The sequence below is a fragment of the Trichechus manatus genome, unplaced genomic scaffold (assembly GCF_000243295.1).
Source record: "Trichechus manatus latirostris isolate Lorelei unplaced genomic scaffold, TriManLat1.0 scaffold00040, whole genome shotgun sequence".
In the NCBI taxonomy this organism is placed as follows: domain Eukaryota; kingdom Metazoa; phylum Chordata; class Mammalia; order Sirenia; family Trichechidae; genus Trichechus; species Trichechus manatus.
In genome coordinates, this window is record NW_004443976.1 from 14,034,470 (window position 1) to 14,058,224 (window position 23,755).

The window sequence follows — 23,755 nt, forward strand, 5'->3', positions numbered from 1 at the left end:
CTCACATTCCTTGACTTGTGGTCCCACATCATTCTGATCTGTGCTTCTGTCGTCACATCTTCTTCTCTCCAGAGCATGCTTTTCTGAAAGTGAATCTCCTAATTTTAGCGTCTTTTCCAATCTGAATAGACAGAGATTTTTTTCAAATCATCAAGGCCTGGTTCTTTTTCGTTTAATAGCTCTTCCCTCAAAGTGTCTCTTTCTTCTTGCATTTGGCCAAAACAAGTCACTGGCCAAGATCAGAGTTGAGAGGCTTGGCAGTCTTTAGTTTTTCATGAGCCCAAAAGGATGTGACTGCATCATTCTATTATAAGGGAGTGAATAATTGGTACCTTAATTCAATATATCCCCACCCCCATCCTGGATCTCTCACCTGCAGATCCCTGACATGGGTGAGACCCTCTTGGGTGGGCAGCTTATGACATTCCCCGTGTCCTCTGATTACTGGTAATGCTCTTCCTCACAGGCTGTCTTTTGGTGTCCCTTGCCCTCCAGGCAGCCCTCCTGGGTAAATTTCTCTTAAGACTGCTCTAAGCTGTCTCGCCTCTGCTTTCTACAATACAGCCACTGACTACTTCAGCCAACTTATGCCCTTTAGATTTTTCAGACATGTCAGAAGCCAATCCACTGTGTCCCCCACGTCCCAGGGGGATACATAGCAAGTAGTCTTGAAGTCCCTTTCATTAGCAACCCCCATCCCTTTCCTAAGGAATCCCTTGGGTCTCCATGCCTGGCTCGGGTTCCATTTGTGCAAGAAGGATCAACTGCCGCATTTGGGGTAATTGGGATTTTTCCTGCAGCCACAGTCATTTTTCTTGTTCTCAGTCAAGTGTGTCCCCTGTGCTACCCACTTTTTGCTGGACACTGTGTTTGAGTTTGCAGATGAGACATTTCCTGTCTGCTCCATTGTGCCCCTCTGAGCTGTTCATTAAGACTGTCTATTGTCTCGGATTCCCTTCAGTTATTCAGGACAGTTTATTCTTTTGCTGGAGGTCCAGAATCTTGGCTTTCTGCAGCCTGAAACCCAGAGGCTTTGGCCACATGGGCAGCATAGGATGAGAGCGCAAAGCTGGCTGGTGGCTGGATGCGCCATTTACACGTGTCAACCAGAGGGATTACTTTGGCCATTACAAGGGCGAGCGTGAACACTGATTCTATCTGCAGGTAACAGCCAAATGAAATGAAGTGTAACTAGATAATGTTAGGCAAATTTAAAGGAATGTTAGTTCTACTGGGCAAGAGCTCTACTTCCCAGCACCAAAGAATAACCTTTGAGGTCAAATCGAAATTGCCTGTTTTATGCTTCTGTGAATCCAAGTACAATATAAGAGCGCTTTCAGCTGAAGAAGTAGGTCCTACTGGCCAGAAACTGTGCCTCTTTGCTGTTCCCCACCATTAAGCCCCCTTTGAGTGTTGGCCTGCCATGGCCCAGCAGGGTAACTTGCATCTTTCATTGGTGACAGGAGGAGAGGCTGATCGCCCTCTAGAGGAGAGGAGACGACTCACGGGCTTTCTCACCTGCTTCTGATGTTGGGACATCCCATGGCGTAGCAGGCTCTGCTGGGCTAACGGGGGAGTATTCTTCTAATAGCTTCACCTTCCCCTACCTGCCCACTCACCTTCAAGTCCCAGGGGGAGTAAATGCTCTCTGTTTACTCTGACACTTCCCACATGGTGTTGTGGTACTTGCGTATTTACGTTTCTCTTTCCAAGTCGTGAGCAACTCCAGGCCTGGGTCCCCTGACACACAGAAGAAGCTCAGTAAATGTCTGCTGAAGATGTGGAGACAAGAGGAGAGGCAAGGACATCGTCTGCACTCCCCCTTATGATCCAAGGGACCTAACCCAGACTTCCTGGGGAGGCAAAAAGGCAGCCTTATCACAGGGTGTCTGTGGAGATGTCAGATGTCTGGGTGCTTGGCAGTGGCTGTGAGGTGATTAATTGGACATTGTTCTTCTCTGTCTGGCTGGAGCCTCTACCCACCTCACCACCATTTCATTCAGCTGGTGTAAAGCAAAGGTCCAACAGCATCAACTAGCAGTTAACTGCCTCAATTAGGCAACATGGACTGCTGGATGGAATATTCTGGCAGGGGAGAACTGTCAAGTCATCCAAATGATGAGCTCTTTCCAATAAATTGTTTCTACTCCCTCAGGAACCTCATTCCAAAGGGCCAAATACAATATTTGCAGCTGCCAGGGTGGAGCTGGGCACGGGCTCACAGACAGCACGATCAAATAAACATGGTGTAGTTTGGGGAAAAATGTCAGAAGACAGGGGTTCTGTGATCAGTTCTCGTATTGACTTGCCTTGTGACCCTGAGCAGTTCCTGTTACTCTCTGGGCCTCAGTTTCCCTATCTGTAGAGAGAAATGATTAAGAGTATGGACTCGTAAACCAAATTGCCTGGGTTCAGATTCCAGCTTGCTGCTTTCTAGCAGTGTGACCTTGGGAAAGTTACTTCTTCCGTAAAGCGAGGCTAATAATAGATCTAATCCGTAGGGTTGTGGTGAGAATTCAATGAGTTAATATACATAAAGTGCTTAGAACAGTGCCTGGCGCATAGCCAGTGCTACATAAACGTTTACTGCAGATGTTGTCAGTCGTCATCATCATCATCATCATGATGGTGGTTGTCGTTTGCTGCCATTGAGTTGATTCCAACTCATGGTGACCCAATAAGTGCAGGATAGAGCTGCTCCATAAGGTTTTCAAGGCTGTGGTCTTTCAGAAGCAGATTGTCAAGCCAGTCTTCTGAAGTGCCTTTGGGTAGGTTTGAAGTGCCAACTTTTCAGTTAGTAGTCAAGTGCTTAACTGTTTGCACCACCCAGGTATTCTTCATTATGTTTGAACTAGGTCAAACATGGGTCTCTGGGCTGGTGGTGGTCCATGAGGGAAACCTTCACCAGCTAGTCAAAGAGAGAATTAAATGCCCATGTAATATGTGTGTAAAGTTGGCAACATATGTTTTTTGGGAAGGCTGTCCGTTCTGAAATGATGTCCTTCCCACTCTTTTAGTGTTAGAATGCTATTTTTAAATGAAATACTAATGACTCCAGATGATTAGTGTTTTTTTTTTAAATTGTTTTTTATTGTACTTTAGATGAAGGTTTACAGAACAGATAGTTTCTTATTAAACAGTTAGTACACATATTGTTTTATGACATTGGTTAACAACCCCATGACATGTCAACACTCTTCCTTCTCTACCTTGGATTCCCTGTTACTAGCTTTCCTGTCCTCTCCTGCCTTCTAGTCCTTGTCCTTGGGCTGTTGTGCCCCATTAGTCTCATTTTGTTTTATGGGGCTGTCTAATCTTTGGCTGAAGGGTGACCCTCGGGAGTGACTCTATTTACTGAGCTAAAAGGGTGTTTGGGGGCCATACTCTCAGGGTTTCCCTAGTCTCTGTCAGGCCAGTAAGTCTGGTCTTTTTTTGTGAGTTAGAATTTTGTTCTACGTTTTTCTCCAGCTCTGTCCGGGACCCTCTGTTGTGATTCCTGTCAGAGCAGTCAGTGGTGGTAGCCGGACACCATCTAGTTGTGCTGGACTCCATCTGATGGAGGCCGTGGTAGATGTGGTCCATTAGTCCTTCGGACTAATCTTTCCCTTGTATCTTGTTTTCTTCATTCTCCCTTGCTCCTGAAGGGGTGAGACCAGTGGAGAATCTTAGAGGGCTGCTCCCAGGCTTTTCAGACTCAGTGGTTAGTGTTGTTTGTTTGTTTCTGTTTAAATGTCCTAGCTTGCAAAATCTGCTGCTGCCCAGGTTGAGGGTCTTAGACATCCCTTACTCCAGTTTACTCAGAGGGCAAGTGGCTCAGCCAAGGTCATGAAACATTCCCTAAGCACCAAGGATCTGAGGGGTAGATCCTGGTCTTGGTTTAGCTTTAAAGTGACTACCTCCAAGGCAAAGGAAGGAAATGACTGTGATAACCAAGTGAAATCAGCAGTATGCATTAGAAAATACTATTAGGAGAAACTGTGCAAGTTTAGTTCAACTACATTGAAACTTTTGTTGTTCTTAATTGCTGTTGAGTTGGCTTCATCTCATGGCGAGTCCACGCATAACAGAATGGTCCTGCTCCATCTTCATGATTGTGGTATACTGAAGTCCGTTTTGTAGCCACTGTGTATTTTGAGTGCCTTCCAACCTAGGAGGCTCATCTTCTAACCACTGTATCAGACAGTATTTTGTTGTAATCCATAGCATTTTCATTGGCTAGTTTTTTAAAAATTATTATTTTTATTGTACTTTAGGTGAAAGTTTACAGAGCAAATTAGTTTCTCATTAAACAATTAATACACATACTGTTTTGTAACATTGGTTGCCAACCCTGTGTGTCAACATTCTCCCCTTCTTGACCTTAGGTTCCTCATTTCCATTGGTCCAGCTTTCCTGTCCCCTCCAGCCTTCTCATCCTTGCCCCTGGGCTGGTGTGCCCATTTAATCTCATATTCATGGTTGAACTACATATGTTACTGTTCGTTTTATTGTTTGTCTAATCTTTGGCGGAAGCATGAGCCTCAGGAGTGACTTCAGTACTGAGTTAAAAGGGTGTCCAGGGGCCATATTCTTGGGGTTTCTCCAGTCAGACCAGTAAGTCTGGTCTTTTTCTCTGAGTTAGAATTTTGTTCTACATTTTTCTCCAGCTCTGTCCGGGACCCTCTGTTGCGATCCCTGTCAGAACAGTCAGTGGTGGTAGCTTGGCACCATCTAGCTGTGCTGGACTCAGTCTAGTAGAGGCTGTGGTGGTTGTGGTCCATTAGTCCTTTGGACTAATCTTTCCTTTGTGTCTTTGGTTTTCTTCATTCTCCCTTGCTCCAGACAGGGTGGGACCAGTAGACATGTCTTAGATGGCCACTCACAAGCTTTTAAGACCCCAGACGCCACTCACCTAGTCTGTCTTAGTCTGGAAGCTCCACTGAAAACATCCACCATGGGTGACCTGCTGGTATGTAAAATACTGGTGGCATAGCTTCCAGCATCACAGAAACATGCAAGCCACCCCAGTACAACAAACTGACGGGTGGTGGAGACTTTCTTTACTCCAGTGAAGAGGCCACTGCTCGGAGGGCAAGTGTCTCAGCCAAGGTCATGAGACAGAGGTTCTGCCCACCAAGAATCTGAGGGGTAGATCCTGGTCTTTTTTTAGGTTTAAAGTGGTTACCTCCAAAAGGAAATAAGCAAGCAAAATTCTTCTCAAATTGGCAGTAAGATAGTTAGGAGAGACTGTAAAAGTTTAGTTCAACTCTGTTGAAACATTACTGAGCACCTAATAGTGCCACATTGCTACTATTACAACAAATCCTAGTGCTCCCACCACCGTCACCTCCAGCCCATCCTCCCCCCACAACACCGACCTTTATTACTTAGTCAGACACTGTGCTAAGCACTTCACAGGGATTACCTCACTCTCTCCTCAACAGTATGAGGTAGGTATGATTGGCTCATTTTACAGAGGAAGAAACTGACTTGGAGAAGTGAGGTAACCTGCTCAGGGCCACACACTCACACACTGTCAGAGGACAGGAGAAGCCCAGGTTTGACTCCAAAGTTGGGCTCTCAACCTCCACATACCTCAGGAGTGATGCTGCCATCGTGGGGGCTGAGCATATGACCCGGCTGGACCCAATGTTGGTAATTAAGTACACATTCACATGTGTGATTATTTAATTCATGTCTGTTGCTTTGTAGCCCCAGGGCAGCAGGGGGTGCCTTTTGCTCATCTCTTATCCTCACCCCCAGCATAATGCCTGGCACAGAGTTGCTGCTCCCTGAATCCTGATTGAATGAATGAGTGAGTGAGTGAATGAGTGAATGAATAGGTGAATGAGTGAGTGAATGAATGAGTGAGTGAGTGAATGAGTAGGTGAATGAGTGAGTGGGTGATTGAGTGAGTGAGTAGGTGAACGAGTGAGTGAATGAGTGAATTTGTTAAGAATCACCCGGGGAAGCTTGTTAAACATCCAGAATCTAACACTCAAGATTCAAATTCAGGAGCTTGGGAGGGGGCTGTGCCTTTTAAACAAGTATCTGCTGCCTGTGACCTCCAAACTGCCCTTGAAGAAGAAACTCAGCCACAGGGAAGCGGGCTCTTTTGATTATCAGGCGGGGCTGGGGGAAGTTGGTATTTTATCCAGCAAGCAATGGGGAAATCATTAAAGGCATATAAGGAGAGGATGTGAAGCCTGGTGGCTGTGCTTATCTCCTTGCCCAGTAATAACCCCCCTTCCCGTTTTTGTTGTCAATAAGACTGATTCTCAGCAAGAGACGCGTGACCCCATCCCCAGGCTGCAGGGGGCGTGGAGCAGCCTGATCACTAGCAGCCTTCACTGTGGCTGCTCTGACAGCAGGCGGGCCATTAGGGGCTCTCTGCCCTTCCATGATGGCTTGTTAGCACATTTAAAGCCTTTGCAGAAGCCTTTCCTCGCCCTAATTGGGCCTTCATTCTGTTGCACTTCCCAGCCACAGAGCTTGTTAGCTGTCAGGCAAGGCTGTGAATTTGTGGAATGGCCAACGAGGCTCATTTTTCATAGGCAACCCTGCCATGTGAGCACCCCACGGAAGGACACCAATAATACAGGAATGAGCTGTATTGTGGAAGAGGAGAGAGGAATTAGGGTTCAGCTTGGGGATGGGGCTCATACCAAAGCAGAGATCGAACCCTAGTGGTTTCTACAGGACTCGGGTCAGTGCAGGGCCAGTTGTTGAGTGTCTCAGTACATTAAGGAGTAACTGGGTGGTGCAAATGGTTAACATACTTGGCTACTAACCAAAAGATTAGCAGTTCAAATCCACCCATAGGTGCCTCGGAAGAAAGGCTTGGCAATCTACTTCCAAAAAAGAAGCCATCGAATACCCTATAGAGCACAGTTCTGCTCTGACACACATGGGATCACTATGAGTCAGAATCAACTCAACAACGACTGGTTTGGTTTTTTGGTTTTACATACATTAGAGCTATCGGTCTGGGTTTGGCTGCAAACCTAGCTGCCACTAGGCAACAGTGACAGTGTCTTTCATTTGTGTGTCCCCTTCCCTGGAATTTTTCCAAGAAATATTATTTATTTATTTATTTTTGTTGAGAATATACACAGCAAAATGTACACCAATTCAACAGTTTCTACATGCACCATTTAATGACATTGATTACATTCCTTGAGTTATGTAATGATTCACACCCTCCTTTTCTTAGTTGTACCTCTCCCATTAACATAAATTCACCGCCCCCTAAGGTTCCTATCTAATCTTTCGAGTTGCTATTGTCAATTTGATCCCATATAGAGATTTCTTAAAAGAGCATAATGCTCGAGGAGACCTTTTTTACTAGTTAAGCTAAACTATTGTTTGGTTTTAAGAAGACTTCAGGGGATATTTTTGGTTTAAGGTTTAAAGATAATCTGAGGGCAATAGTTTCAGGGGTTCATCCAACCTTCATGGCTCCAGAAAGTCTGGAGTCCATGAAAATTATAAATTCTATTCTGCACTTTCCCCCTTTTGATCAGGATTCTTCTATGGAATCTTTGATCAAAATGTTCAGTAATGGTAGCCAGGCACCATCTAGTTCTTCTAGTCTCATGGCAAAAGAGGCAGCTATTCATGGAGGCAATTAGCCACACATTCCATATCCTCCTCCTATTCCTGACTCTCCTTCCTCTGTTGTTCCAGGCAAAACCAATTGTTGTGCCTTGGATAATTGTTTGTAAAGCTTTTAAGACCCCAGGCACTATTCATTGAACAAGGAGGTAGAACAGAAGCACTAAACATGTTATTAGGCCAATTAACTGGGATGTGTCATGAGACCATGACCCTAAAACTCCAAAACAAGAAACCAAATCCCATGAGATGTTTGATTGTATGTAAGCAGCCTCAACAGCTGCTCTTTTTTTATGTTTGTCCTTGTTGTAAACATATCTATCACACAACTTTTGCCAATTCAACTTTTTACAGGTGTACAACTTATTGACAGCAATTACAGTAATCAGCTGTACAACCCTACCCTTAATCCACTTGATATTTCCATCACTGTTAGCCCCCCTTCCCCTCCCTCCTGCCCCTGGTAACCACTAATAAACTTTGTTTTGTATACATTTGCCTTTTCTTGTCTTTTTATGTATGTGAGGTCATACAATATTTGTCCTTTTATGATTGACTTATTTCACTCAGCATAATGTCTTCTGGCTCTATCCATATTGTAACACGTATCAACACTTCATTTCTTCTACTGGCTGAGTAGTATTACATTGTATGTATGTACCACATTTGTTTACCATTCTTCTGTTGATGGGCATTTAGGTTGTTTCCACCTTTTGGCTATCGTGAATAGTGCTGCAATGAACATTGGTGTACAAGTGTCTGAGTCTCTGCTTTCAAGTCTTTTGGGTATATATCTACGAGTGGAATTGCTAGGGTCATATGGTAGTTCTATTTTTAGTTTTTTGAGGAAACGCCACACTGTTTTCCACAATGACTGTATCATTTCTCATTCCCACCAGCAAGGTAAGGGTTCCAATTTTCCCACATCCTAGCCAACATTTGTTGTTTTCTGTTTTTTTAAAATCTTAGTCATCTTAGTGGAAGTGAAATGGTATCTCACTGTGGTTTTGATTTGCATCTGTCTTATAGCTAATGATGCTGAGCATCTTTTTATGTGTTTGGTGGCCATTTGAATGTCCTGTTTGGTGAAATGTCTATTCAAGTCCTTTGCCCCTTTTATAATTGAGTTATGTGTCTTTTTGTTGTTAGGTTGTCAAAGTTTTATATCTATTCTGGTTATTAGGTTCTGGTCAGATAGACGGTTTCCAAAGATATTCTCCCAGTCGGTAGCTTGTCTTTTCACTTTTTTGTAAAGTCTTTTCACAAACAAAAGTTTTTAATTTTTATGAGGTTCCATTTATTTATTCTGTCTTCATTGTTTGTGCTTTTGTTATTATATTAGATAATCCATTGTTCAAAGCTAGGTCTGACAGCATTGCCCTTGCTTTTTCTCTTAAGAATTTTATGGTTTTAGTTTGCACATTTAGGTCCTTAATCCATTTGAATTTGTTTTTGTGTATGGTGTGAGGCATGGATTCCATTTCATTTTTCTGCATGTGGAAATCCAATTCCCCCAGAACCATTTATTGAAGAGACTCTTCTTGCCCCATTTACCTGGAAATTTTTAAGAAGGAGGCTCATTCAAACAATATGAAAGCTTAAGAGGACTCTTATGGATTGAATTTTCTCCCCTCAAAAGATATGTGTTGAAGTCTTAACCCTTATACCTGTAAATTGTTTGGAAATAAATGTTTTCTTTTGTCATGTAAATGAGGTCACACCGGAGTACGGTGCATCCTAAGCCTAATCACCTCTAAGTGGTATCTTATAAAAAAGAGCAGAATTGACATGGACACACACACAAGGGAGGGCAGACACCATGTGAGGACCTGTTTATAAGCAAAGGAAAGTCACAGATTTCTAGCAGGCATCAGAAACCAGGAGAGGCCCACAGAAGGAATTGACATGGCCAAGACCTGATTTGGACTTTCAGCCTCCAGAACTGTGAAAAAATAAATTCCTGCTTTTAAAGCCATCCACTTGTGGTATTTTTTGTTACAGCAGCTCTAGGTATTTAAGACAGGGAACAACCCCACTAGAAGGGAAGTAGCGGCAATGCTGGAAGTAGAACCTGATCGTCTGCTGCCCAGTGGAGAAAGCCCGTGTTTCTGTGGTCTTGACTGAGGTTGGGGAAGTGGAGGGATGGGCATTGTGGAGTCCTGTATCTGTCTGGAGCTCCTAGATCCTGGATTTTAGGAGATGGTCTCGTGCTTTTCCCCTTCCTTCTTTGCTGACATTACAGAAATTACTCAAGGCTCTGCAAAACTGCCTTGGATCAGGGACTTAAGTAAAATGTGTATTCTGGGAAATGAAGGAAGTCTTGGCCAAAGGAGACTAGAAAGGAATTAGCAAGAAGAGGAGTGAGAGGGCAGGAAGATTTTACATCCTCAGGGTTGCCAGTGACCTTGCAGATCCGAGTTAGGACAGATGGATGGAGGCTGTGAAAGCAGGACAAACAACAGGTGGACAGTGGGTGGGCACTGCAGCTAGGGGAGGGTGGGGCAGAGGCAGAAGGCTAGACCTTTGTCACTAGCCTTCTGCTTATGCTTGTTATTCTCTGTGCTCACCCCCACACCCTGGCCCTGCACCCCTGATCCATTCTTTGCCTGTTTCTACCATGTTTGGTGCCCTAGGAGACTGACACTTACGGAGGACTCTATCCAGGGTTCCCATGCTCGTTAGCTTTTGGTTGGGTTTGGCCGGTGAGGCACTGACAGATGATTGAAGAGCACAGAAAAGACAGAAGTTGGGGTTTGTCTTCCTCAGACTCTCCTTGCTTTGGGCAACATTTCTGGAATTTTCTGGGTCCTTCTATGTCCTGTTGGGTGGCCCCTCTTCAATGGATCCACTCTCAATGGGTTCCAGTAAACTTATTTCCTCCATCTGCCCCTTTAGGACTAAGGTAATACCTTCCCATTCACTGTTGCTAGACTTTGGGCGTCTCTTCATTCCCGCCCACAATGCCAAGAGAGGTCCCTTCAGGTGAGACACTTCCTTTGTATCATCTCAGCTGGATTCTGCTTCCTGTTGGGACCTGATCTGGGGCTTCTTTTCCCTGGGCCTTGTCGCTTGGGCATGCCTTTGCCCATTAGATGGTGATCTGGGTAGGGCTTGCTCTGATCTTGGGGAATTCTTTGCACAATTAAGGGGCAGTGTGGAGGCTGTGCTGGGAAAGAGAGGCTTATGGAGGAGAGTTGGAGGGAGAAGCCTTGGGGCCAGCCCTCAGGAATGGGCTCAGTGGGATCTTCAGAGCACATCTCAAGAGGAGTCTGTGTGGTGCCCCAATCTCTAGGCAGGCCTGGTTGTTATAATTGAAGATCCTTTCGATGAAAGAAGGGCCCGATCGAAGCCACCTTATGGGAATGACACAGTTGGTATTTACACTGTCAGAGAGACATTTCTGACCAAAAAACCAGAGACCCATTGAAAGATTTTGATGTTGGAAACATTTCTCTTGAGGCAAGAAGCACAGTACAAATAATTAAGGTCAAAATTGAGAAATGGCAGCTGTGTGAGACTGTGAAGTTAAAGGCTATGGGATGGCTTGGCTGGAAAGACCACTGGTGAGCAAACTCTCCTGCTCTGGAAAAAAATTCTAGGTAGGGACTCATGTGGAGGCCAAATGAACCAAAGATACAGAAAATTCTTGGGTCAGAGGGGTGGAAGGTGTGTCACCTGTGAGATGTGATGGCATCTGCTTAGGGGAGGAGAAGGAAGTCAGGTGTTATGGATTGAATTGTGTCCCCCAAAATATGTGTTGGAATCCTAACCTGTATATCTGAGGATGTAATCCCGTTTGGGAATAGGGTTTTCTTTGTATACTAATAAGGCCTTGTTAGTCTTAAACCTAACCACTTTTAAGATATAAAAGGAGAAAAGTCGGCACAGAAGCAAGTAGGCACAAAATAAGGGAAAGACAGATACCACATGGAGATTGCCAAGGAACTGAGGAACTCTAGGGTTACAGAAGCTGAAACAAGGGTTTTCCCCCAGAGCAGACAGAGAGAGCTATCCCCTAGAGCTGGTATCCTGAATCCGGACTTCTAACCACCTAAACTATGAGAAAATAAATTTCTGTTTCTCAAAGCCACCCACTTATGGTATTTCTGTTACAACAACACTAAGAAACTAAGACACCAGGAATATCAGAAATCTCTTTCCCCCTTTCCCACCTTTCCTCTTAACTAGTGTGGACAGATACTTGGGTACATGATCCAGCTGTAGACCCTGACTCTGGAGGTTCAGTAGGGAGACCCAGACCAGAATCTGGATATGATAAGCTATATATTGACTTTGACAGCTTGGACTGGAGATCATAAAAGAAAATTCCTTCATCCTTAACCACCTTTCTTGTGTTTGATAAAGATAATACCAACAATATTCATGAAGAAATTTGTTGGCCTCCATGTACATTCCAGCCTTAATTGTTTAAAGATCTTCTGTATTACTGAGTTACAAGTATTTTGCTCTTTAGCATTCTGGAATAACACAGAATAGACTGGTTAGGATTGATAACAGCAAATTCAGAAGGTTATTGCCAAGTTGGTGGCAAAACAAATTTCTGTAAAATGAGTCCTAGTTCCTCACTGACTTCTATTATTAAGTCAGAGATGTGTGAACACAATGAGGGTGTCATGGATTGAATTGTGTCCCCCAAAAATATCTGTCAACTTGGCTAGGTAATGATTTCCAGTATTGTATGATTGTGTACCATTTTGTAATCTGATGTGATTTCCTTATGTGTTGCAAACTCTATGATGTAATAAGATGAATTAGCAGCAGTTACACTGATGAGGTCTACAAGATTAGATAGTGTCTTAAGCCGATCTCTTTTGAGATATAAAAGAGACAAGCAAGCAGAGACACATGGGAACCTCCTACCACCAAGAAAGCAGTGCCGGGAGCAGAGCGCATCCTTTGGACCTGAGGTTCCCGCGCAGAGAAGCTCCTAGACCAAGGGAAGATTGATGACATAGACCTTCCTCCAGAGCCAACAGAGAAAGCATTCCCTGGGAGGTAATGCCCTGAATTTGGACTTGTAGCCTATTGGACTGTGAGAGAATAAACTTCTCTTTGTTAAAGCCATCTGCTTGTGGTATTTCTGTTATACGAGCACTAGATGACTAAGACAGAGGGGTAACAATATAATGAATGTGGGCCACTGACAAGTGCTCCACAGACTTCTCAGAGTTCTCAAGGCCTGTGACCAATGACTTCTGAGGTCTTAGGGTACACTGATGGCTCTTTGCTTCTCTGTTACCACTGACAGGAGAACACCGATGTGTATTCTTCTTTGAGCTTTGGAGTACACTTCACCAGTGAAGTACAGAAGGGGCATATAGGGAAGGACAATGGAAGAACCCATTACCCTGATGGATCCCTTGTTTCCAGATTATGGAGTTCTCTTTTCACTGGGACTTTTGCCAAGTCCCTGCTGGGAAAAGTCTTCACAGCACAACTTACATCAAGCCTATTAGTCAGTGTAGGGATCACCTTCAGAATACTGTCAAAATGTTACATCACATTATTTTATTTTTCTTTAATAACTCAACATATATTTTTAAGTGACTATCGTAAATCAGGCATTGTACTAGGTGCTAGGGATACAACTGAGATCAATATAAACACCTACTCTTAGAGAATTTACATTCTGAAGATACAGACAAAAATGGATATATTATACAATGTCAGGTAATAAGTGCAATGAAGAAAAGTGAAGCAAGAGTGATGATAATTGTTGGTGTTTTAGGTAAGTGATCAGAGAAGGCTCATCTGAGGAGGTGACATTTGAGCAGGGACCTGAAGTAAGGGAGAAAGCCATAAGAAAATGTGAGAGAAGAACATTTCAGGCAAAGGGAACAACAAGGACAAAGGGCCTGAGGTAGGAACTTGCTTGGTGTGTTTGAGGAAGGGCAGGAAGTCTGTGTGGCTGGAATAGAGCGAACAAGGGGAAGAACGGAATGCAATTAAGTCTGAGAGACTACATCTCTTTCCTCCCCTTTGCTATTTCACTCTTTAAATCCTAAAGATTAGCAATTTATTCTTTCTTTTGGAAACTTCTTGATTCCTTATTGGTAGCTTCTAGAGATGTGCTCACATCTGGGCATGTATGGGTCTAATACAGCTGGGTTGCAATACCATCTTCTACCAGCAGTTGCCACTAGTGAAACTAATGTCTAAAGTTCTCTAATTCCTTCCACTTCAAATCCACAAAACATTTATTGAGTACATGCCAAGTGCTGCGCAGGCTGCTGGGTTAGGGCCGTAAGTTAGATACAGTCGGAGTCTAAATTCAAGGCTCCAGTGAAGTGACCCATGTGATGACTGACTTCTGGCTTTGATGAAACAGAATAGGTGATACTTATTCTGCCTTCATTCTGCTGTTGGGAACAACAGCAGACTCTATCCCTCCATTTTCTTTCTCTCTCAGACTGAGCTTCAGACTGCTTTCTCAACCAGTCAAGGTGTCTCTGAAACCTTCGCTACATGACATCATTTTTTGATGGAGGTCATCTTTGAAGGAGAGCCTCCCTTCTGGAAAAGCTCCTTTGTGAGTTTCCTGAACAACAGTGGAAAATAACCATCTTTCCCATCTTTGTATTGTACCTTCCAAATCATTCTCCCATCTTCCTTGATCTTCACCAAAACCCTGACAATTGGATATTACTATCCCCATTTTACAGTTGAGGAAGCTAAGGGTCAGAGACACAAAGCGATGCTCCTAGTGTGTTATGTTGGTTTCTAAGCTACTACCTTTCACCACCAGACCCACCCTTGGGCCCTCTGTTCTACAATGCTAGGGCAGAGACTCTGCAAACTACAATTCTACTCAGCCAAAACAAAAAAAAAACCAAGTTGTCATCAAGTTGATTCCAACTCATGGTGACCCCATGTGTTGCAGACTATAACTGCACTCCATAGGGTTTTCAAGCTGTGACTTTTTGCCAGGACTTTCTTCCAAGGTGCCTCTGGGTGAATTCAAACAGCCAGTATTTTGGTTAGTAGTTGAATGCTTATTCACTTGCACCATCCATGGATTCCTTTTACTTTGCCAGTGGTTTCCTATTAGGTTTTGCCAATAGGGGGCGCTAGAGGGAGGCTGGAAGGCAGGAGAAGGGAGAAGGGACCCATCCCTTCTTATCCTGTTGCTCCTGTAAATGGCCTGGCCTGAGACCCTAGGCTCTTGGGACCCTTGCTGCTTTCATGATGTAGTCACCTTTTTGCCCAGCTGCCCCAGGCATCAAAAATCCCCTAGGCTGGTTCCCCAGGCCCTGGGATCCCCTCCAAATGATTCAAGATCTCCTCCCTGGGTAAGTGTAACAGATTCACTCGTTCTCTTAATTTGTGAAAACTCCTTGATTGTCTGTGACGAGCTCCTCAGAAACACCCTTCTCATTACAATGTTAAATTAAAATTTAGTAGACGAGGCACATAGCAGAATAAACTTTCAATTAAAATATATACACTGCGATGGTGAAGGGAGACTGGAGAGAACTTGCAAGCATCTTTGCTGGCGAATGTGCTGGAGATTTAATTTTGCTATGACATCTCCTTGGAATTACTCTGCTAATTGATCACATTGTGTCTGTCTGTTATTTAAACTTTCAATAAAACAGAGATTAATGGAAGGTGTAATCCTCCCGGGCAGAACAAATATTCCCATTGCTCGTGTCAGGTACAGAAATGGAAATGCTCAGCTAACGGCTTTTTGCATTCAATCTGCGAACATGAAGTTAATCATGAAAAATGCAGTGATTCTTTAATTGCTTGAATGAAATTTTTTCTGCCTGCCCCATTTCTCACCTAAAATAGCTGCCCTTGTCTGAGACTGGAGTTAAGTGTCAGAGAGGCAGAGCGAGGTTCTCGTGGCTGAGCTCTGGGAAGGGCCAGGTGGTGTGGCTGGCATCGGAATCCAAGGACAGGATCCACCAACCCTGAGAAACAGAGTGCCTGTTACATGAGATTGGAGCTGGGAGACAAAATCCAGCTACTCCAGGGGCCAAGGGCACCACCTACCAAATGGTGAATTTGACAAGAGTATGTGGTGAGCCATGGGAGAAAGGACTGGTCTCTACCTGAGACTCCTAGGTGCCTCTGGGTGGACTTGAACTTCCAGCCTTTAGGTGAGCAGCTGAGTGCATTAACTGTTTGCACTAACCCTCTTTTAAGGCAGCCTAATCCACCTGCAGAGAGTTCCGAGTACGGAAAAGCTCTGCCCCAGATTCAGATGTGACGAGTCACCCAGTAGCTTTCACCCATTTGAGTTCCTTGAACTAGGTCTGCATGATGGGGACACACAGATCAAGTCTATTCCCTCTGACTCCTGACAGCCCTTCAGATCTTTGAAGGTGGTGCTCCTGTTCCTGCACGTCTTCCCTTCTCCAGGAGGAGCACACCTAGCTCCTCTAGATGTTCTTCCAATGTGGTGGATTCTGGTCCTTGCTTTACTTAGGCCACACTCATTTGGTCAAGTCCAGTTTGTTCATGTCCCTTTGAGAGTGTGGGAGACTCAGTACCCCAGACGAGTCTAGAACAGCGCAGAGGAGAGTGAGACAGCCACCTCCCATACACTTGACTCCATGCTTCTATTCATGTGATCCAGATGGCTTTTATTTCTTGGTAGCTATGCCACACAGCCAATTCAATGAAATTAAAGCTAACTATTTTTTCCCCGAGTTTTTTTTTTTTTCTGCCTGTTGATGCAGAGTCATGTTCTTTGCATCCTGTGCTAATGCAGCCAGATGTGTGGACTCCGATGTACGTCATTACCCTGTTCTCTGCAGGCTTCCTTATGTTCTCAACCTGCTGCCATTACTTGGGCTCCTGGATCTGACATCCATCATTTGAACATCATGTTTTTCAATGAAATATTTCACAAGCGTGACATCAAACCTCTTTCTATGCAGATGAGAAAAACAGGATGTAAATTGAAGGCAGGGTCTCAAGAGTACACAGCAAGTTGGCTGGAGAATCAGGACAAAGAAATTAGATTAAAATTTTCTGAATCCAAGCCCAGGAATCATGGAGGTTCAGAGTCAGGAGGGGAAAGGGATTTTAGGGGTCATTCAGACCATCCCTCCCTCAATTATCAAATGTGAGACCCCCCCAAAACAAACAAACAAAAAAAGCCAGTTACTATTGAGTTGATTTTGACTCCTAGCAGCCCTATGTGTCACAAAATAGAACAAACTGCTCCATAGGGTTTTCTTAGCTGTAATCTTTATGGAAGCAAATTGCTTTTCTTCCGGGATACCTACCAACCTTTAGTTTAGTAGTCAAGTGCAAACCCTTTGCGCCACCCAGGGACCTCTTGAGATCCCCTACCCCTGCTGTATTTCTGATGGGAGGCTGGCTGTCCACTCCCTGGTGGAATGATCCCAGTGACAGGGACTCATTATCTCTAGTCTTGCTTCTCTCCATTCCATGAGAGAATGGCTGTAGTCATTACAATGTCCTTCCTTAAACTGAGTTGAAATTGGTGTTGGATGAGTTCTGTGGAAAATTGGGGTCTTTCCGAATATTTCAGTTGGGGCTTTTTCTGTAGTGAGAGAGACCCGCTTACGCGAACTCAAGGAAAGGGTTTACAGTGAGGGTGTAATAGGGGTCACTGTTGTCTCCCAGTCTTGCTCTCGCTCTCTTAGCAGGTCTGCCTCTCGGTGCTTCTATTCTGTTCCCATTCTTTGCAGACTGGCCTCTTTTGCTTTGTGTTTATCCAAGGCTCCTGCATCCCCTAAATTTCAGCCAAAGGAGCTTCTTCAGCCCCAACACGACACATATTTCCTTCTGCAGCCACCATCACCAAGTGGCAACATTCCTCTGGGGCTCTTGGTTCAAATTCTTGAGAGGGAATCTGATTAGCAAGTGCCTTAGCCCAGGTTCTCTAGAAAACAGAACCAGAGCCAAAAGCTCATGTGTATTGAGAAGTGCAATATCAGGGAAGCAAGCGTGAGGGAAAATGGGAGTAAGGTGGGAAATAAGGGGGAGCAACTATAAGAGAGTGTGTTGCTAAGCTGGCCACGACTTCCTGAAGAAGCTGGTTTCTTGGTCTTGCAGGACCCCTTCAGAGAGGCCACGTAAAACTACAACATCTCCAAACCATCTATCTAGACCAGTGGTTCTCAAATGGAGGTGATTTCCCCCCCGGAGACATTTGGCTATGTGGAGATATTCTTGATTGTCAGAACTAGGGGGTGCAGCTGGCATCTCGTGAGTAGAGACCAGAGATGCTGCTAAGCATCCTACAATGCACAGGAAGATCCCCACAACAAAGAGTTATCTGTTTCCAAATAGCAATAGGTCCTAGACTCAAAGGGAAAGAAGGGGTAGGAATTTATCTGTTGGTTCCCATATACCCTTGGCTAAAAATTTTCAAGGGATGTTAACTCCCCCTATGTACAGGAGGTTTGTGTGTGAGCTCCAAATGCATTCCGTGGTGTCTGTCGTCTCAGAGGCAACAGGGAGGCCCTGAGGTGGGAGGCAAGAGGCCAGCGGAGCAGGTATGCAGTGCAGTGCTGCGGGGTGTGCCTGTGAAGGAGCACAGCAGCTGCCACAGCGAGCCCATCAGATTGTCACAGTGGCAGAGAAAGCAGCAACCTGTCTGCATGGTCACAGGAATGGGAAAAGCCACCGCTATGGCTGGCAAATTTGCTGGGCTAGCGTGGCACATAAACTGCATCCTATACAGGCTCATCTTGTTGAGTCAAGTTATTCAAGACATGGTTTTCCAGCCAGTTTATGGATTGGCTGGCATTGGGTCAAGTGCCCATCCAGGCCAGTTAGCCATGGCTTTGTGTGGAGTAGGGTAGGGCAGGTATAAAATGTGGCTGCTTAGTTAACAGGAGTTATGGGTAGAAAACATCCTGTTAGAAATAGGTGTACGTGGGACTGGCAACGACTGACATCTCTAACACACCAAACTTTGGAAAATCCACCTTAAATCCTTTATGGAAAGAGGTCGGATATAAACAGTGGTGTGCTAGTAAATGTTTAACAAGTGGCTCTCTGGAGATGGGGAGATACCCTAATTTGTAGTGTTTGCCAATTTCTGTGGTGTAAATACTTCCACCATGGCTGATTTCAAGCTCAAACCCAAAACCAAACCTGTTGCCAACAAGTCAGTTCTGATTCACAGTGACCCTATAGAACAGAGCAGAACTGCCTCGTAGGATTTCCAAGGCTGTGATCTTTACGGAAGCAGACTGCCACATCTTTTTTCTGTGGAGCGGCTGATGGGTTTGAATCACCAACCTTTCAGTTAGCAGCTAAGGGCTTTACCACTGCATGACCAGGGCTCTTGTGATTTCAAGCTACCAAAGAAGGGTTTAGCAATTGACCTGCAAATTTCTTGAAAATTTAACAGTTGGCTCTTGAGAGTCCGTGTGAGCTGGATCCAGCATGCAGGTGGCATAAATAAGTAAATTAATAAATGAACAACTTAGTATTGGTGAATATTAATGTTCACAATATGTATTTATGAAACATTACAGACTTTTTTCACCCTCCTTTAGTATTACTCTCCCTCCAGTTCCACGCAGCCTGATCATTCTGTGTTCGTTGACTCAGAAAAGGGATGTGGTTTGGTGGGAAAGAAACAGTTGTGAATTTTATTCCTGGATTTTATGCTCTAACTTAAGGCTATTAGAGAGAGCACAAAGCTCTTTTGGACCTTTAGACAAAGGTGTTTAAGACCAGGAGGTTGAGAAGAATAGCCACCATCTGGTCTCTGGAACAGAAACAATTCCATATGCTGGAGCAAGAAAAAAACACAATGGTGGAGAGGCTGAGAGTATAGTCGCATGTGTGTCTCAGGTAGAGCAAACCTTGGTCCCTGTTTCCTTGGTAGAGACTTGGGGAGGCAGCATGACCCAAAGGAAGACTGTAGGATCTGGGAGCAGAGAAGACGTATGCCCCATTCTCTAGATGGACCCTCATGGAAATATAAAGAAGATCCAGATAGATGGGGTTATTGATGATCCACAGAAATTCCAGCTCCCTGAAGCAGCTGAATGATTCCTGGTTTTTTTTTTTTTTTTGACAAGGTACAGAGGTACGGGAGCTCACTCACAGGCTGAAAAGGACCAAACAGAGCAAAACAAAAACACCAAACCAGTCGCCATTTAGTCGATTCTGACTCATGGCGACACCATGTGTGTCAAAGTAGAACTGTGCTCCATAGGGTTTTCAATAGCTGATTTTTTGGAAGTAGTACCAGTCCTTTCTTCCAAACTGCCGCTGGGTAGGCTTGAACCTCCAACCTTTTGGTTAGTAGCTGAGCACATTAACTGTTTGTATCAACCAGTGACTCCTTGAAGGGATCAGATATGTGGGAATGAGGGACTTGTGAGAACCAGAGAGGATGATGGGCATCTCAGTGGGTGCTTGTGTGGGTGGATGACATTGAAGCCTTGGAACGATGCAAGAACTTGGCTACAACCCCCTGGTTAGGCAGGACCTCAACTTGACCGACTGGTTTGTACCGCCCTGGCAGAAAGGGAGCTTGAAACACAATTAAATTACAAAGACATTAAGCTGTGTTTTTCTTTACACCTAAGTTTGTGGACTGTGATTGAAATGCTTGCCCTATGCTTTCGACTAGGGGCTGACAAACTTTTCCTGCTAAAGGCCAGACAATAAATATTTTGGGCTTCATGGGTCACATGTGGTGACAGATTTTCTTTCTTTGTCTTCTTTTTTTTTTTTTTTGCAACCTTTGAAAATGTAAGAACCATTCTGAGCTCACAGATTTGGCCCAAGAGTTTCCCAATCTCTGCTTTAGAAGAAACAGCACTCAGACTGGAGAAAGTCGCCTTGATGTCATCCTCCCCCGGTGCTCTCTGTTCCTGGTCCACAGAGCTGCTGTCTAAATGATGTTTTCCCTCAGCAACACTATTGGATTTCAAAAAGTCAGGGAGATTCTACTGCAACCAGATTCAGTTAGTATGAAAAATATCAGCTCACTGTGAGGATAACACAATTCCTCTGGCTACAGGCCATAAATTGAAGCTTGAATCTGATTGTAGACTAAAGCCTTAGCTTGGCCAAAGTTTACTGTTGTTTTCGTCCTTGGTCAAAACGAGTTAACTAGCTGCTGTAGAGTCGATCCCGACTCACAGCCACCCCATGTATGTCAGAGTAGAATTGTGCTCCATAGGGCTCTCTATGGCTGATTTTTCAGAAGTAGATTGCCAGGGCTTTCTTCCGAGGTGTCTCTGAGTGGACTTGAACCTTCAAACTTTTGGTTAGCAGATGAGTACATTAGCCATTTGTACCACCCAGGGATTCCCTCATTAGTCAAAACAAGGGCACATTTCCCCACCCTAGGGACTGATTCCTTCTCCCAAGTTCTACTCATCTCACTCAGCCCCCTCTTTCTACCTCAACCCCTGCCACTGGAAGATGTCTTCCAGCACCCAGCCCTGGTATGGTAATTCTGCCTGTGCCCAAACAAGGGGTTAGAACTGGTCTCTCACAAATGTACTTTCAGGCAGCTGGTCTCAGAAGTCCTCTGTGGGAAAACCAGTTAGCCATTGATTTTTTTTTTTTTGCCTTTCCCTTAATCCCACTAGATTGTTAAAGGCAAACCCACATGGCCTAGTTGAAGAGATGACAACACAGTGGAGGAAATGCCTGGGCTGCTGAGCTGCTGTGAGATCACTGTGCAACGCTACCATCCCTGGCAGACTTTTCAAATAACCTCCCTGGGAGAAGGTGCCAATGCGGGAGATTAGACCTGCTTCTGAGGGGAGGCAGATGTGCCCAGCACTTCTGAGGAGGCTGATGCTGGTAAGGCTGCTCTGTGGCATGGATTTGGGGCAGCTCCACAGCTGGCTCGCCTCCGCCCATTGTAGATTGAGGGGCTGGAAACACTCGAGGGGTTGATCTGAAGGAGATGGATTGGACCTCTCAAAGTTTTTGTGTGAAGATAAATTTTTATATATCTGGGATAAATACCCAGAGGTGCAATTGTTGGATTGTATGTTGTTGTTTTTAGGAGCTGTCACGTAGATTCAGACTCATAATGACCCTACAACAGAACAAAACATTGCCTGGTCTGGTCTTGTGCCATCCTCACAATCATTGCTATGTTTCAGCCCATTGTTGTAGCCACTGTGTTATTCTATCTCATTGAGGGTCTTCCTCTTTTTCACTGGCTTTTTGTTTTGGATTGAAATTGTAATTAACCCCCACACATCTGTCAGTTTGTCATACTGTGGGGGCTTGCGTGTTGCTGTGTTGCTGGAAGCTATGGCACCGGTATTCAAATACCAGTAAGGTCACCCATGGTGGACAGGTTTCAGCAGAGTTTCCAGACTAAGACAGACTAGGAAGAAGGACTTGGTGGTCTACTTCTGAAAAGAATTAGCTGTGAAAACCTTATGAATAGCAGCGGAACATTGTCTGATATAGTGCTGGAAGATGAGCCCCTCAGGTTGGAAGGCACTCAAAAGATGACTGGCGAAGAGCTGCCTCCTCAAAGTAGAGTCACCCTTAATGACCTGGATGGAGTCAAGCTTTTGGGACCATCATTTGCCGATGTGGCATGACCCAAAATGAGAAGAAACAGCTGCAAACACCCATTAATAATGGGAACCTGGAATGTAAGAAGTATGACTCTACGAAAATTGGAAATCATCAAAAATAAAATGGAATGCATAAAGATGGATATCCTAGGCATTAGTTAGCTGAAATGGACTGGTATTGGCTATTTTGAATCAGACAATCATATGGTCTACTATGCTGGGAATGACAACTTGAAGAGGAATGGCATTACATTCATCGTCAAAAAGAACATTTCAAGATGTATGCTAAAGTACAATGCTGTCAGTGATAGAATAATATCCATACCCTGCAAGGAAGACCAGTTGATATGACTATTACTTAAATTTATGCACAAATCACTAAGGAGGGCCAAAGATGAAGAAATTGAAGATTTTTTACCAACTTCTGCAGTCTGAAATTGATCGAACATACAATCAGGATACATTGATAATTACTGGTGGTTGGAAACAAAGAAGTATCAGTAGTTCGAAATATGGCCTTGGTGATAGAAACGATGCTGGAGATCGCATGATGGAATTTTGCAAGACCAACAACTTCTTTATTGCAAATACCTTTTTCCAACAACATAAATGGTGACTATACACATGGACCTCTCCAGATGGAATACATAGGAATCAAATCGACTACATCTGTGGAAAGAAACAACGGAAAAGCTCAATATCATCAGTCAGAACAAGGCCAGGGGCTGACAGTGGAACAGGCCATCAATTGCTCATATGCAAGTTCAAGTTGAAGCTGAAGAAAATTAGGACAAGTCCACAGGAGCCAAAGTATGACTTTGAGTATATCCCAGCTGAATTTAGAGATCATCTCAAGAATATCAAGAATAGACTTGATGCGTTGAACACTAATGACGGAAGACCAGACGAGTTGTGGAATAACATCAAGGACATTATACATGAAGAAAGCAAGAGGTCATTAAAAAGACGGGAAAGAAAGAAAAGACAAAAATGGATGTCAGAAGCGACTCTGAAACTTGCTCTTGAACGTTAAGTAGCTAAAGCAAGAGGAAGAAATGAAGTAAAATAGCTGAACAGGAGATTTCAAAGGATAGCTCGAGAAGACAAAGTTAAGTATTATAAAGATATGTACAAAGACCTGGAGTTAGAAAAACAAAAGGGAAGAACATACTAGGCATTTCTCAAGCTGAAAGAATTGAAGAAAAAATTTAAGCCTCGAGTTGCAATATTGAAGGATTCTATGAGCAAAATATTAAACGATGCAGTAAGTATCAACAGAAGATGGAAGGAATTCACAGAGTTACTAAACCAAAAAGAATTGGTCGATATTCACCCATTTCAGGGGAGAGCATATGATCAGGAACCAATGGTACTGAAGGAAGAGGTCCAAGCTACACTGAAGGCATTGACAACAAACGGCTCCTGGAATTGACGGAACACCAATTGAAATGTCTCAACAAATGGATGCAGCGCTGGAAGTGCTCACTGGTCTATGCCAAAAAATTTGGAAGACAGCTACCTGGCCAACCTTCTGAACGAGATTCATATTTATGCCTATTCCAAAGAAAGGTGATCCAACTGAATGCAAAAAGTATCGAACAATATCATTAATATCACATGCAAGTAAAATTTTGCTGAAGATC